Source organism: Salvia splendens, chromosome 2 (genome assembly GCF_004379255.2).
Source record: "Salvia splendens isolate huo1 chromosome 2, SspV2, whole genome shotgun sequence".
NCBI classification, from domain to species: domain Eukaryota; kingdom Viridiplantae; phylum Streptophyta; class Magnoliopsida; order Lamiales; family Lamiaceae; genus Salvia; species Salvia splendens.
In genome coordinates, this window is record NC_056033.1 from 32,189,454 (window position 1) to 32,200,747 (window position 11,294).

An 11,294-nucleotide genomic window follows, 5' to 3' on the forward strand; every position below is an offset into this window, starting at 1 on the left:
ACCAACATCAGCAACATCTACAACATCTCTCTGCTCATTCATACTACGATCAAAGCTCATATACTCCACCCTCGCAGATGATCCAATACCACAGTCAAAGCTCATTTGTTCAACCCTCGCAGATGATCCAATACCATAATCAACAACTGGTGGGATTTCTGAACTCCTCAAAGGTGAATACTCAACAAATAATTCAATACACCCACTTGAATTTTGAGCATTGTTGAACATAAACATCACACTTTCATCATTGCAAATCAAAGAACATGTATAACTCATACCGGAAGCAAAGACTATACATTGTCTCCATAATAATTCAATTGTGTGTTGGTTCATATCTATTCTCATCGCATCACAGATCATTGCTACCAATTCAGAATAGGAAACACATGAATTTAATATGATGGAGCTCCTCGCACGAGGTGGTTCATAACCAATACCCATATGTGGTAGTTGAACTACTCTACCACCCCAATACAAACTCACAAATACTTGCATGATTTCTGCATAAAAAACATTTAAAACAACAACAATTATGGACATTTTCCCTGCAAGCCCTAATTTAATAAATTGGGTAAAACTAACAAATGAAAGCAAAATAAACATGAATAATGATGAATGTAGTTAAATTGATGAACAAATTACCGGATCTTATGGAGAAAACGTTGGAAATCGCCGGAAATCGTCGGAAACCCGAGAGAGGAAATGAAAGTGTATTTTGTGTGCTGCTTCTGCCCATTATAAGCTGACTGAAAGACGCATAAGGGTTATGCGTCATTAGGGTAAGACGCATAAGCATTAAGCGTTTTAAAACGACGCATAACCCTTGTGCGTCATTAACGAAAGACGCATAAGGGTTGTGCGTTTTATTAATAACGACGCATAACTCTTATGTGTCACTCCTCCATTCGGAATAAATCTAATCTTCTTCGTTAAAATGGAATTCCATTAGTGAGCTAGAACAAAAATTGCGCCATCACCATTATCCTAAAATGAACTAAATGGTGCATCCTAATTCCTACTCCACGCCTGCCGCCTCCAATTTCTCTTTCTTTATTTCTCTTCTCTCGAACTCATCCACGCCTCCACATTCCTCCCCCCTTCAAAATCGAGGAGCAGAAGTCGCCCAGATACCATAGTGCCAGATTCCAGAAATCCTACCATAGAAATTTGCTAATGTTTAAATGTGGCAATGATATTTTCTTTGTAACTTTTCCATTCATTAAACGTAAGTCTTCAAGAGTATTTCTCCACTAGAATACAACATATTTTCTAGTTTTTTTAGATCTTCAGATTGTTGGTCGATTTGGTTTTTTGAATATCTTACATAATTTCTGTTTTTCGGTTTTATTCGATTTTTACAATTTGGTTTTTCGGATTCGGTTTTTCGGTTATTCGGTTTCGGTTCGGTTTCAATTTTAAAAAAAATCAATTTTTCCGTTCGATTCAGTTCGGTTTGAGGAAAAAACCGAACTGAAACCCGAATGCTCACCCCTAATTTGCTCTCTATTCATGTCATGTTCTGCCTTCTGTGCCATGCTATCTTAATTAAAAAAAACAGGTGTTAATTGTTGGAACTATGCTTATGCTTTCGAAATGATTACAAGTTTCTTGACATTATTTTAGCAAAGATTTTAAAGACTGTAACATGGAGTATTATGTTGCAGAATAGATACTTATTTATATAGCTTAGAGAAAAAAATGTTGATGAGAATAATGAATATACATTTTACTGGTGATCAAAGTAGTGTACAGATATCCTAAATTGGGATTTGGGAGTTAAATAACAATGAATGAAATGATATTTTGAAGTTGAATTGTCATAGGCAGATTGGTAGTCGTCGCTCTGGTGGAGATTTCGCGCACTGAACAACGCTGAGGAAGATGTTTTCGTCGCAGGGGATGCGTAGTTTTGAGTCAACATTGAAGTCATACACTTCCTGAGCTTGATCCAGCAATGCCTGAAACAGCGGGTGCTTGAGCAAGCTAACTTTGATCACGAATCGCTTGTGACACTCTCCCACGTACACTACCAAGTGGCCCCTTGGGACGTCACTAGGCACGATCTTCTCTTCGTGCACCAACGGCCACAGGGACCACGAGCAACACTTGTCGCAAGGTATCACTCTTCTCCCTGTTCTTCTCCACTTCTTCATACATGCTTTCAGGAATTTCCTTACCATCATGTTCATCTTTCTTTGTCTCTACTGACTAGTTTTGTTTGGTTTTGTTTTTTTTTTGTGCACAAGAGAGAGAAGTGATGTGGAATTGATGATGAGGTTTTGAGGGAGTGATGGAGTTTATATATAAGAGTGGTGGAGAAAGAGCCAAGGTTTTGGAGCATTCAATGTTGGACATATGTGATTGCAATTGCAGCTAAGAGGTAAGTTAAGTGTGAGTGTGATTTTAATAAGTGCACTTATAGTGCAGGTTGCTCTGCTGTACCTTTCTCTTGTTTATTTAGTATATTTCCATATATACGAAATTGTACGAACATGCACTGCGTCTGCATGATTTAGATAAATATTTTTTCATAATAATCTCTTTCTTGTGCGTGTGTGTAATCTTTGGAAGGTAGACCCACAAATTGAACATAGAATTTAGATAAGATTTGAAGAGGGATGGGAGAGATGAGCTTCTCGGGCAAAGTGCAATATCCACTTATAATTAATCCCCATCTCATAACTTGAGATATTGTAAAAAACTCCACTGCTCTCTCTCTCTCTCTATTTCTCTCCGGGATTGGTGGAATTGTTGTTGCAAAAGTTGGTTTATGAGTTAAATATGCATTGATTAGCAACCTAACTTGCGTGTTTAGGATATCATTTTTGATATATCATACGTCTTGCCCACATTCATTCAGTTGTGCTCATCTTTTAATTCCATTTTATCAAATTTCATTTGTACTAAAGTGAAGTACTGGCCCGTACCATACTTTATTTATTTTTAAGTGTTTTTCGAGATATGTGACAAAGATTGCGAATCTTTCTTTCCGACCAAGCCACCATACTTGCATTGCATGAACCAGGGATTCAATTTCAATATAATAAAAATACTTGATCCTTTTTCCTCAACTCCTAATTAATGCAACTACCATGGTTCAAACCAATACAAATCAATTCGTTTCTCTTTTCATGATTGTAAATACTACTCTCATTAGCCACTCTACCACTAAGTCAATATACGCACAGTTCGTTTCCTTTCTTCTTGCTTCTACTCCTCCTCCGCTTCTGCATAGACATGCATATACATTTATTCACTCGGTTGGGGAATCATAAATGTATGTTGATATTTTGAAGATGACTACAAGTTTGTTTGAAAGTAGCTAGCTAGTACTAGTAGTGATTGTGTGGTGGAAAACGGAATGTGACTTGGTATGTATTCATGTCATTAAATTCTACGCGAAGATAGAGGATAATTCGTGAGGGGTTTGGAGGGCATATGTATGTATGTATGTATGAGTGAAGATGCGTTTTATTGATGTGATATATCATGCATGTGAGCACAAGTTAGTACAAATGATTGAGTAAGCCAGCAAACTGATTCATCCCCCCAAATTAGCCTACGTTTTGTGGGTGCCACTTGCTGAGCTGCATACTACATTTATTTCCATAGTGAACTAAGCTTGAGTTTTGCTATGAACATTCCCATAATCACACACACAAAAGGTGTGTATTGCATTTGCATGTGTGCATAACAATGTGAGGTTTGTATCTGACTCAAATTGTTAATTGAATTTTTGTTAGTAGGCGTATCTTTTATTAGGTAGGTGAAAAGGGGTGAAATGGGAGAGTGATGGTGATTAGGGGATTCATAAATAGGCACATGAGGTGGGGACGTTGGGAGACATGCATGTTGGTGACACCTCAAAACTCTTAACACTTACATTTTCTGCATCTCTACTCGCCGGCCACTACTATTTCTCCATATGTTTAACTCTTTCTCTCTATTTAATCTTGGACTAAAGATTTTTTTGAGGATTCTTAATGTTAAATGTTCTAGGCATCTTGAATGAAGATTGTAGTGATTGTATCATCTTTTTTTTCCAAAAATTTTGGATCATTTTTCTTGCTTGATATGAGTAAATTACCTCAACATATGAGCATATTGCACTAGGCCACATTCCACACTTTAGAGTGCCAATGTGATCATATATACTTTCTCACAAATATACATATTGTATAGCATTAGCATTTGTTTTGTCAAATAACACGTCTAATGATTACGTGGAAACTTAAAGAAGGTCAAAATGAGATCGGAATAAAATGAAACATTAAATGGTTGATTGACTCAAATAGTATTAGTAGGATATGGGTAACGTGGATGGTATCTGAAAAGATGTAGGGGGTAAAAATCGAATGTATGTATATACCAAATATTTTGTATTCAATTTTTATATTGGATGGTTTGCATGATCAGCGAATGGGAAATTCTGTTTTCTGCTGAATGCATGCATATATGAGTATAATGTACCAGCAAAGAGATAATGGATAAAGACATTGATGGTAAAATTGTATAAATCATGTACTGTACAAATTATAAAAAAAAATCAAGTCAATTCAAAGATATTTTCAGTCCAAACCTAACAGGGCGGACGAGCCAATAATACACTTATTAAATTATATCAGCGGACCTAATTTAAAAGCATTGCATGTCTTAAAGTTTTCATGAGTCAAATTCGAAAATAAAGATGCTATAATAAGACTCCCCTAAGCATTCCATGTCTTCAAGTTTTCATTAAGTCAAATTCCTCTTGTATTGGTGAACGGAGGGGAGGGAGTATTTTATTTCACGAGTTCAAAATATTCTATGTCTATTAAGTAATGGATTTTTTGCTAGCTCAATTTAATTAATTTCTTTTTCTAAAGAGTGCTAAAGTTTTAATATGACCTTATATATTGTACTGGAATAAAGTTCAACTAGCTACTTCTTTAAAATATAAACTTGATAATAACACATCTTAGGAATAATATCAACTTTAATATAGTTGAGACACAATTTTAATAACTAACAATACTAGCCTTCTCATATGTTGGATCACTGCTACTCAAGATGACATTAATATTAGGCTACGGAAAATCTGCACATATTGACAAGTCAAAGTAATGTATGACCAATATGTTCAACGCTGCTTATATAGACTAAGAAATAAATAATCACTAAGATCTCGCACGTGGTTTAACCAGCAATAAATATTTATCTCAACATGATCCAACGTGATTTCAAATGAACTCTAACAACATTTTGTGATGGATTGTCCACTTCTATCTATGTTGTGAATATCGATTATTTACTTCTACAAGAAACATGTTGTAGGATCTTCTGTAACTATGAATCTACCCGTCGTTCTACAATTTGAAAGGACTATTTGTTCAACTATATACATTATTTTCTAGAAATTTAATCAATATAATAAATAACAAACTGTGTGGTAAACAAATTTCTTCTCATAAATGTGTGGATATTAGATTTTACAACACAAGTAACGTAAAACATGCTCTTCCGTATATACACCCAAACAGTATGTATTCCATTTTTCATATTTTCATATTTTCAGTTATGGAAAGTCAATATTTTGCCATTTCTATTCGGTTTAACTTAATTTCACCCATTTTATGTTAGTATTACATTCTTCACTTTTGACTACTCTCATTACATAGTAATTAGTTTTCTATTATTCGAATTCTCTCATTACAAAATTAAAATTGTATGCTTACGCATTATTTGGATTCTCTCATTATATAATTATAGCTTATTACATTATTCAGTCTATTAGTGATACTCAAAATGATATTGCTTTCTTAAAATTAATTTTTTCCTTTTTATTTATCTTATCAAATACTCCCTCCGTCCCGTTTTAGGAGTCCCGGTTGAGTTGGGCACTTGTTTTAAGAATGTGTTTGAGTGTGTAATAAAAAAATATTGTAGTGGATGTTGGGACCCACTTTTAATTGAGTGTGTAATAAATAAATGTTGTAATGGATGTTTGGACCCACTTTTAACACTTTTTTACTTACTTTGTAGGTTTTTTTTATTAGTTTATCCCAACCGTGACTCCTAAAGCGGGACGCCCAAAATTGATCAAAACGGGACTCCTAAAGCGGGACGGAGGGAGTAATATTTTACCCATCTTTTCTCTCTTAACTCGAACACTAACTGACAATGCAAAAAAATAAAAATAAAGGGGAAAAGTAGAAAAAAAATTCTTATAAAATAATGTGATGGTTTTCCATTGCTACTAAACAATGTCATTATGTCCATATAGACATCTTTGGTTAACACACAAACGGCGAGTTTACCAAATTAAGAAAGATGAGATGATTGCATGCGGGTTTTTAAAATTTGGTGATTTATAAATTTATTTTGTTGTAAAGTGTATGATCGACTAGAATTTTATGAAACATGGTGATTTATTTCGCAAAGCATTACCGGAGGATGCCATTTAGTTCATATGGGTATTCTGGTTATCAATCAGTCTCAATATCGCCCAAGTTAAGAAATATGGGATGATTGTGAAACTTTCAAACTTGATGATTTAATTTAGTGTTTCCATTTTGAAGATATAAGATCGAGAATTTGACTAAATTTAGTGATTTATTTTGCAATTTTCAATATTATTTTGTATACAAAACATACATACATTAAAGTTTATTCAATTTATCTAAAATGTGCAAAAGTTGAAAATTGACAAAATCAATTAAATGTAGATGGAGCATAGATACCAGCTAGATAATTGAAATGAGAGTACAGGAAACAATGATATGATATGATACGACTACTGAATTAATTAAATGTCACGTGTATTCTTCAGTATCGGTTGAGTATACATATTTTAATAGCTGGAAATGAGATCTGCTCCCTGACCTGCATTCTAAATTTCTTGAAGCTAAAATAATTTTGAATTCCCCCTATTTTTCTGAGTTGGAATTAGTTTGAATCCTGTATTTCGTGGGACTAACTTCAAGATTTTACAGTAAGTGAATCCAAAAATTGAGAGTATGAAAGCTATAAATACATTTGGACAAGCTATGAAGCACCAAATATCGCTACAATACTAAAAAAGTAGTACTACTACGGGGGAGTATAATTTTATTGTCTTTTATGAAATGATATCGTATGTGACTACGTGTCATCCGAAATAAAATACTAGTAGTTCATTTTTTGAAAATATAGTCTAACTGATGAAGAGTAGCTATTATAATCAAGGGTGTATTTTTAAATCTCACAAGTCGATCAATCCACGATTTTGAAGAGTAAAACTATTGCTAGTTGAGATATCTCACATTGATGGAGAGATGTTGACCAAGCAAAATTTCATAACTAATCAAAAAAACTAATTAGGATATAGAGAGTATAGAAAAAATACCTAACAGAAACAAAAAAAAACAAGTTTGTGTGGCTGCTGGGATTCGAGCCCAGGTCTCCACGGCCACAACGTGGAATTCTTACCACTAAACTACAGCCACTGTTGTTGTCTTAATAACTTAAAACAATATTCATATTCTTGTGATACTCAACTATCACGTGTCATTACTGATTAGGTCCCATTCAATTTAATTATGAAAATAGACTTTTCATTCAATTATGTCAAGTATTTATCTAATTTTCACTACCATATGATTTCACAAACTGCCTAAAACAGTAAAATTAAAATACCTTAACTTGATAAGTGGAATTTTCCGTATCTGAATAAAAAAGATGTCAGAAAGGTTAATACTGCTCGCCCACTCACTGTGTGTAAAATAAATCTAACTATTTAAAAAGGACTAATCCGATTCCACCTTTTCGGAATACCTGTGGTAAAAAAAAGGAATTTTAAGATTTCATGTGAGCGAATAATTAAGAGTAACAACTTCTATCAATTTCTGCTTACCCAAGGTGGTCAATCTGAAAAGATACTCACTTGTAAAGCTTTTTTCACTGCGTAGTAAAATTCAAATTTACCATAATATTTTTTCCCTTGCATAAGCGGGTGTGCACACGGTTCATGAACCGGCGGTTCAAGGTTCACGAAATGCATGAACCGGAACCGGCCCGTCTAGGGTCCCAGCGGTTCCGATTCCAGTTCAAAAAATCGGCGGTTCAAGCGGCGGTTTTCGGGCCGGTTCGGCGGTTCGGCCCTTTTTTTTGCATTTTTCAATTAAATTACGACTCCAACGTGTAATATTTATTCAAAAATGTACGATGAAAGTTGCAATTTTACTGAAATTACACGTTTACAAGTTACAACAATTACAAATCGAAAAATTTAAATACAAGTTACAACAATTATAAATCGGAAAATTTAATTACATGTTACAACAATTACAAATCGAAAAATTTAAATACAAGCTACAACAATTACAATTTACAAGTGTTGACAAAAAAGACTTAGAAGTTCTTATTAAAAAAATTATAAGTATATATACTCTTAATCGGCGAAGGAGATCTTTCTACATAACTAAATTAAGGACACCTTTAGCAATTCAACTTTAAATGTTGAGTTTAGTCTAACAATCAACAATTATAGTAGAATTGTCAAAAGTTTCCCGGATTTAGCCGTATAGAGAAATCTACTTCATCTACTAGAGTATATACAAATACAATTATGTAATTGTATTTGCATATTTTTAAAATAAGAACAAATGGGAAAAAAAGAAATAAAGGAAAAAGGACTTGAACTCAACTTAAATTTAAAATTTAAGTTGAGATGCCTACGTATCCCCAATGCTCATTTGCAGTAGGGAATCAAAGCACACGTAGTTCTCTTACCTTACTTACCTATTTGGCATGGCCGGCGGCGGTTTACGGTTGGCCTATGATTCATCCCCGGTGAATTCATCTTGTGATCCCTCCTGACGATCATCCCAATCATTTTCTTGTTCTCTGACGTCGGCTTTGGCCCAATCATCAAGTAACATCACGGCTTCCATATTTTTCGCCGAGAGCTTACTTCTTGATTCATCCAACACACGCGAGCCAACACTAAAAGCGGACTCGACGGCGACAGTGGAAGCCGGAACAGAGAAAATCTCCTTGGCCATTGACGCAAGGATGGGAAATTCTTTCTCGTGGGTTCCCCACCAATCGAGGACGTCGATTTGGGCCGGAGGAGTAGGACCTTCATCACCAAATGAAAATAGTGAATCGAAATATAAATCCAAATCACTTACCATACCTGAGCTCCTTCCGCCGGTGTTGTAGCTGTATAGGTCGGCTAGTTGGGACGCGGCGTCGGGGTCATCATAATCGGCTTGAAATGCAAAGCCATAGTTATGTTGTGGAGGAGGGGGGTCTTCTGACTTGGTGGGTGTTGTTATACTTGGTTTCATATTCGGTGTAGAGAGCGCGCAAGTTAAACTCGAAGGTTTGTTGGATAATGGACCGGTCCGGGAGGATTATTTGAAAGGTTTTTGAGAGGTCTACTCCAAATTCGTCACTGGTATCGGATTGGAGTGCTTGAAGGGGGCCAAGATCAATTGAATTCAAGTTGTTATAATAAAAATCCAAAATCCGTGAGGTAACGGCTAATTTCCATTTTGGATCCAATACCTTTGCAATCAAAAACACGGTTGGAATCTCACTGAAATACTTGAGCCATTTTTCAATCATGTAATATAAGACACACATTAGCTCAGGCGAAGAGGAAGCATTTTTCATTGCAGTTTTAAAACCAAGGGATATGTACATGCAATGTTCTAAAACACGAACAGCAGTGCAATAATAAACACCCGACAATTCAACAGTAGCATTTTTAAAATTTTTAAACAATTTAAATAAAGCCACACTATGTTCCCAACAACTATGCGAAAGATATAAATCATGAACGAGATAGGTTCTATAAAAATCACATAAAGCATCTTTATGTGTCAAAGTAGAATTCAGACAATCATATGTCGAATTCCATCTATGAGACACATCCATAGTAAAATTCGTATACCTGACATTCTTTTGATGGCAATATTTCTTCCATGCTTTGCCAATAGGTGGCTTTTGATGGATTAATCTAACTGCAGTTCTAATAGGAGAAACATGCTTTTGCCATAATTCAAGTGCATCTTGTACACATAAATTTAAAATATGACAAATGCATCTTTGATGAAAATACTTACCTCCAATTACCGGTGTACAAGCCGCAATCAAATCGCCAATTGTCGCCGTGTTGGCGGTTGCATTATCAAAACCGATAGAAAATATCTTGTTGCATAATTGAAACTCATTTAAAAATTGTATAATCAAAGAAGCAATTTCGGGTGCAGTGTGTGGAGTTTCATATTCTCTAAAACCTATTAAACGCTTGTTTAAAGTCCAACTATTGTCCACAAAGTGAACCGTAATGCCCATGTATGAATGACGGTTAAAACAATCCGTCCACACATCGGAGCAAATGTTCACTCTGTGACCCAAGTTGACTAAATAACGTGTTAATTCTACCTTTTTCTCCAAACATTGCCGAACGGTAGATCGTTGCACGGTCATTCTACCAATTCTCTTGATTGCTACATTCAAACCACTTTGCATAGTAGCCTCAAAATTTTTGTCATCATAAACGTTAAAAGGAAAGTGCTTCATTGCCGCCCATCTAGTCATAACATCAGAAAAAAAATTTTGATCATATTTAAACAGAGGCGTACCCGACGAACCCGAGCCGCCGGGCGGCCCGGGTTGGAAGTTGAGTTGGGTTGGGGTAGAGGTAGTGCCGCATTCTACCGGATGCTTTGTCACCAAATGGCGACGGAGGGTGCCATATCCTCCACCACTCGCAAATTTGTACACTTTATCGCAATAGTTGCATAAGCATGAAACGCCGATGTCTCTTCTTGCGAGTGCGGATTATGAGGACTTGGAATCACCACCGGGACCTTCTTGTAGTGTTTGACAAAAATGTCAGATTTCAAAGCTTTTGCCGGGTTAGTGGGTGGAGGGGGAGGCATCTCCTCATTTCCGCCGGTGCTAGACGGAATACGAGAATGAGATCTATCCCCGTTGTTGTCCGAGTCCGATTCCGACGATATAGCAACATCGTCTTGTTGGGAACCACCTCCCCTACCCCCACCTTGTTGCATTTCAGCGAGTAGCATGGTGGTCCTATGATCTTCTTCCAACTACAAATATTATATAAGTTGAAGTTATAAGTATAAGTATGAACACAAAAAAATATGAACTCAATTTTATGAAATATGAATTGTAAAAATAATTTTTCATTACTTACTTGCATGCGTTCAGCCTGCACTCGAGAAACCTCTTCCATAATTTCTCGACGACTAGGTCGCCTTGATTTTGAGGGACGAGTAGTACTTTGATCTTGGGCAATT

At 35.7% G+C, this 11,294-nt stretch overlaps 1 non-coding gene across 1 annotated transcript; it reads right to left on the reverse strand.

The window, feature by feature from the left end:
* Nucleotides 1-7,394: 7,394 nt before the first annotated feature.
* On the reverse strand, nt 7,395-7,466 carry TRNAH-GUG. Its single transcript has one exon. It is a non-coding gene; the product is annotated as a tRNA-His (tRNA).
* Nucleotides 7,467-11,294: the final 3,828 nt, after the last annotated feature.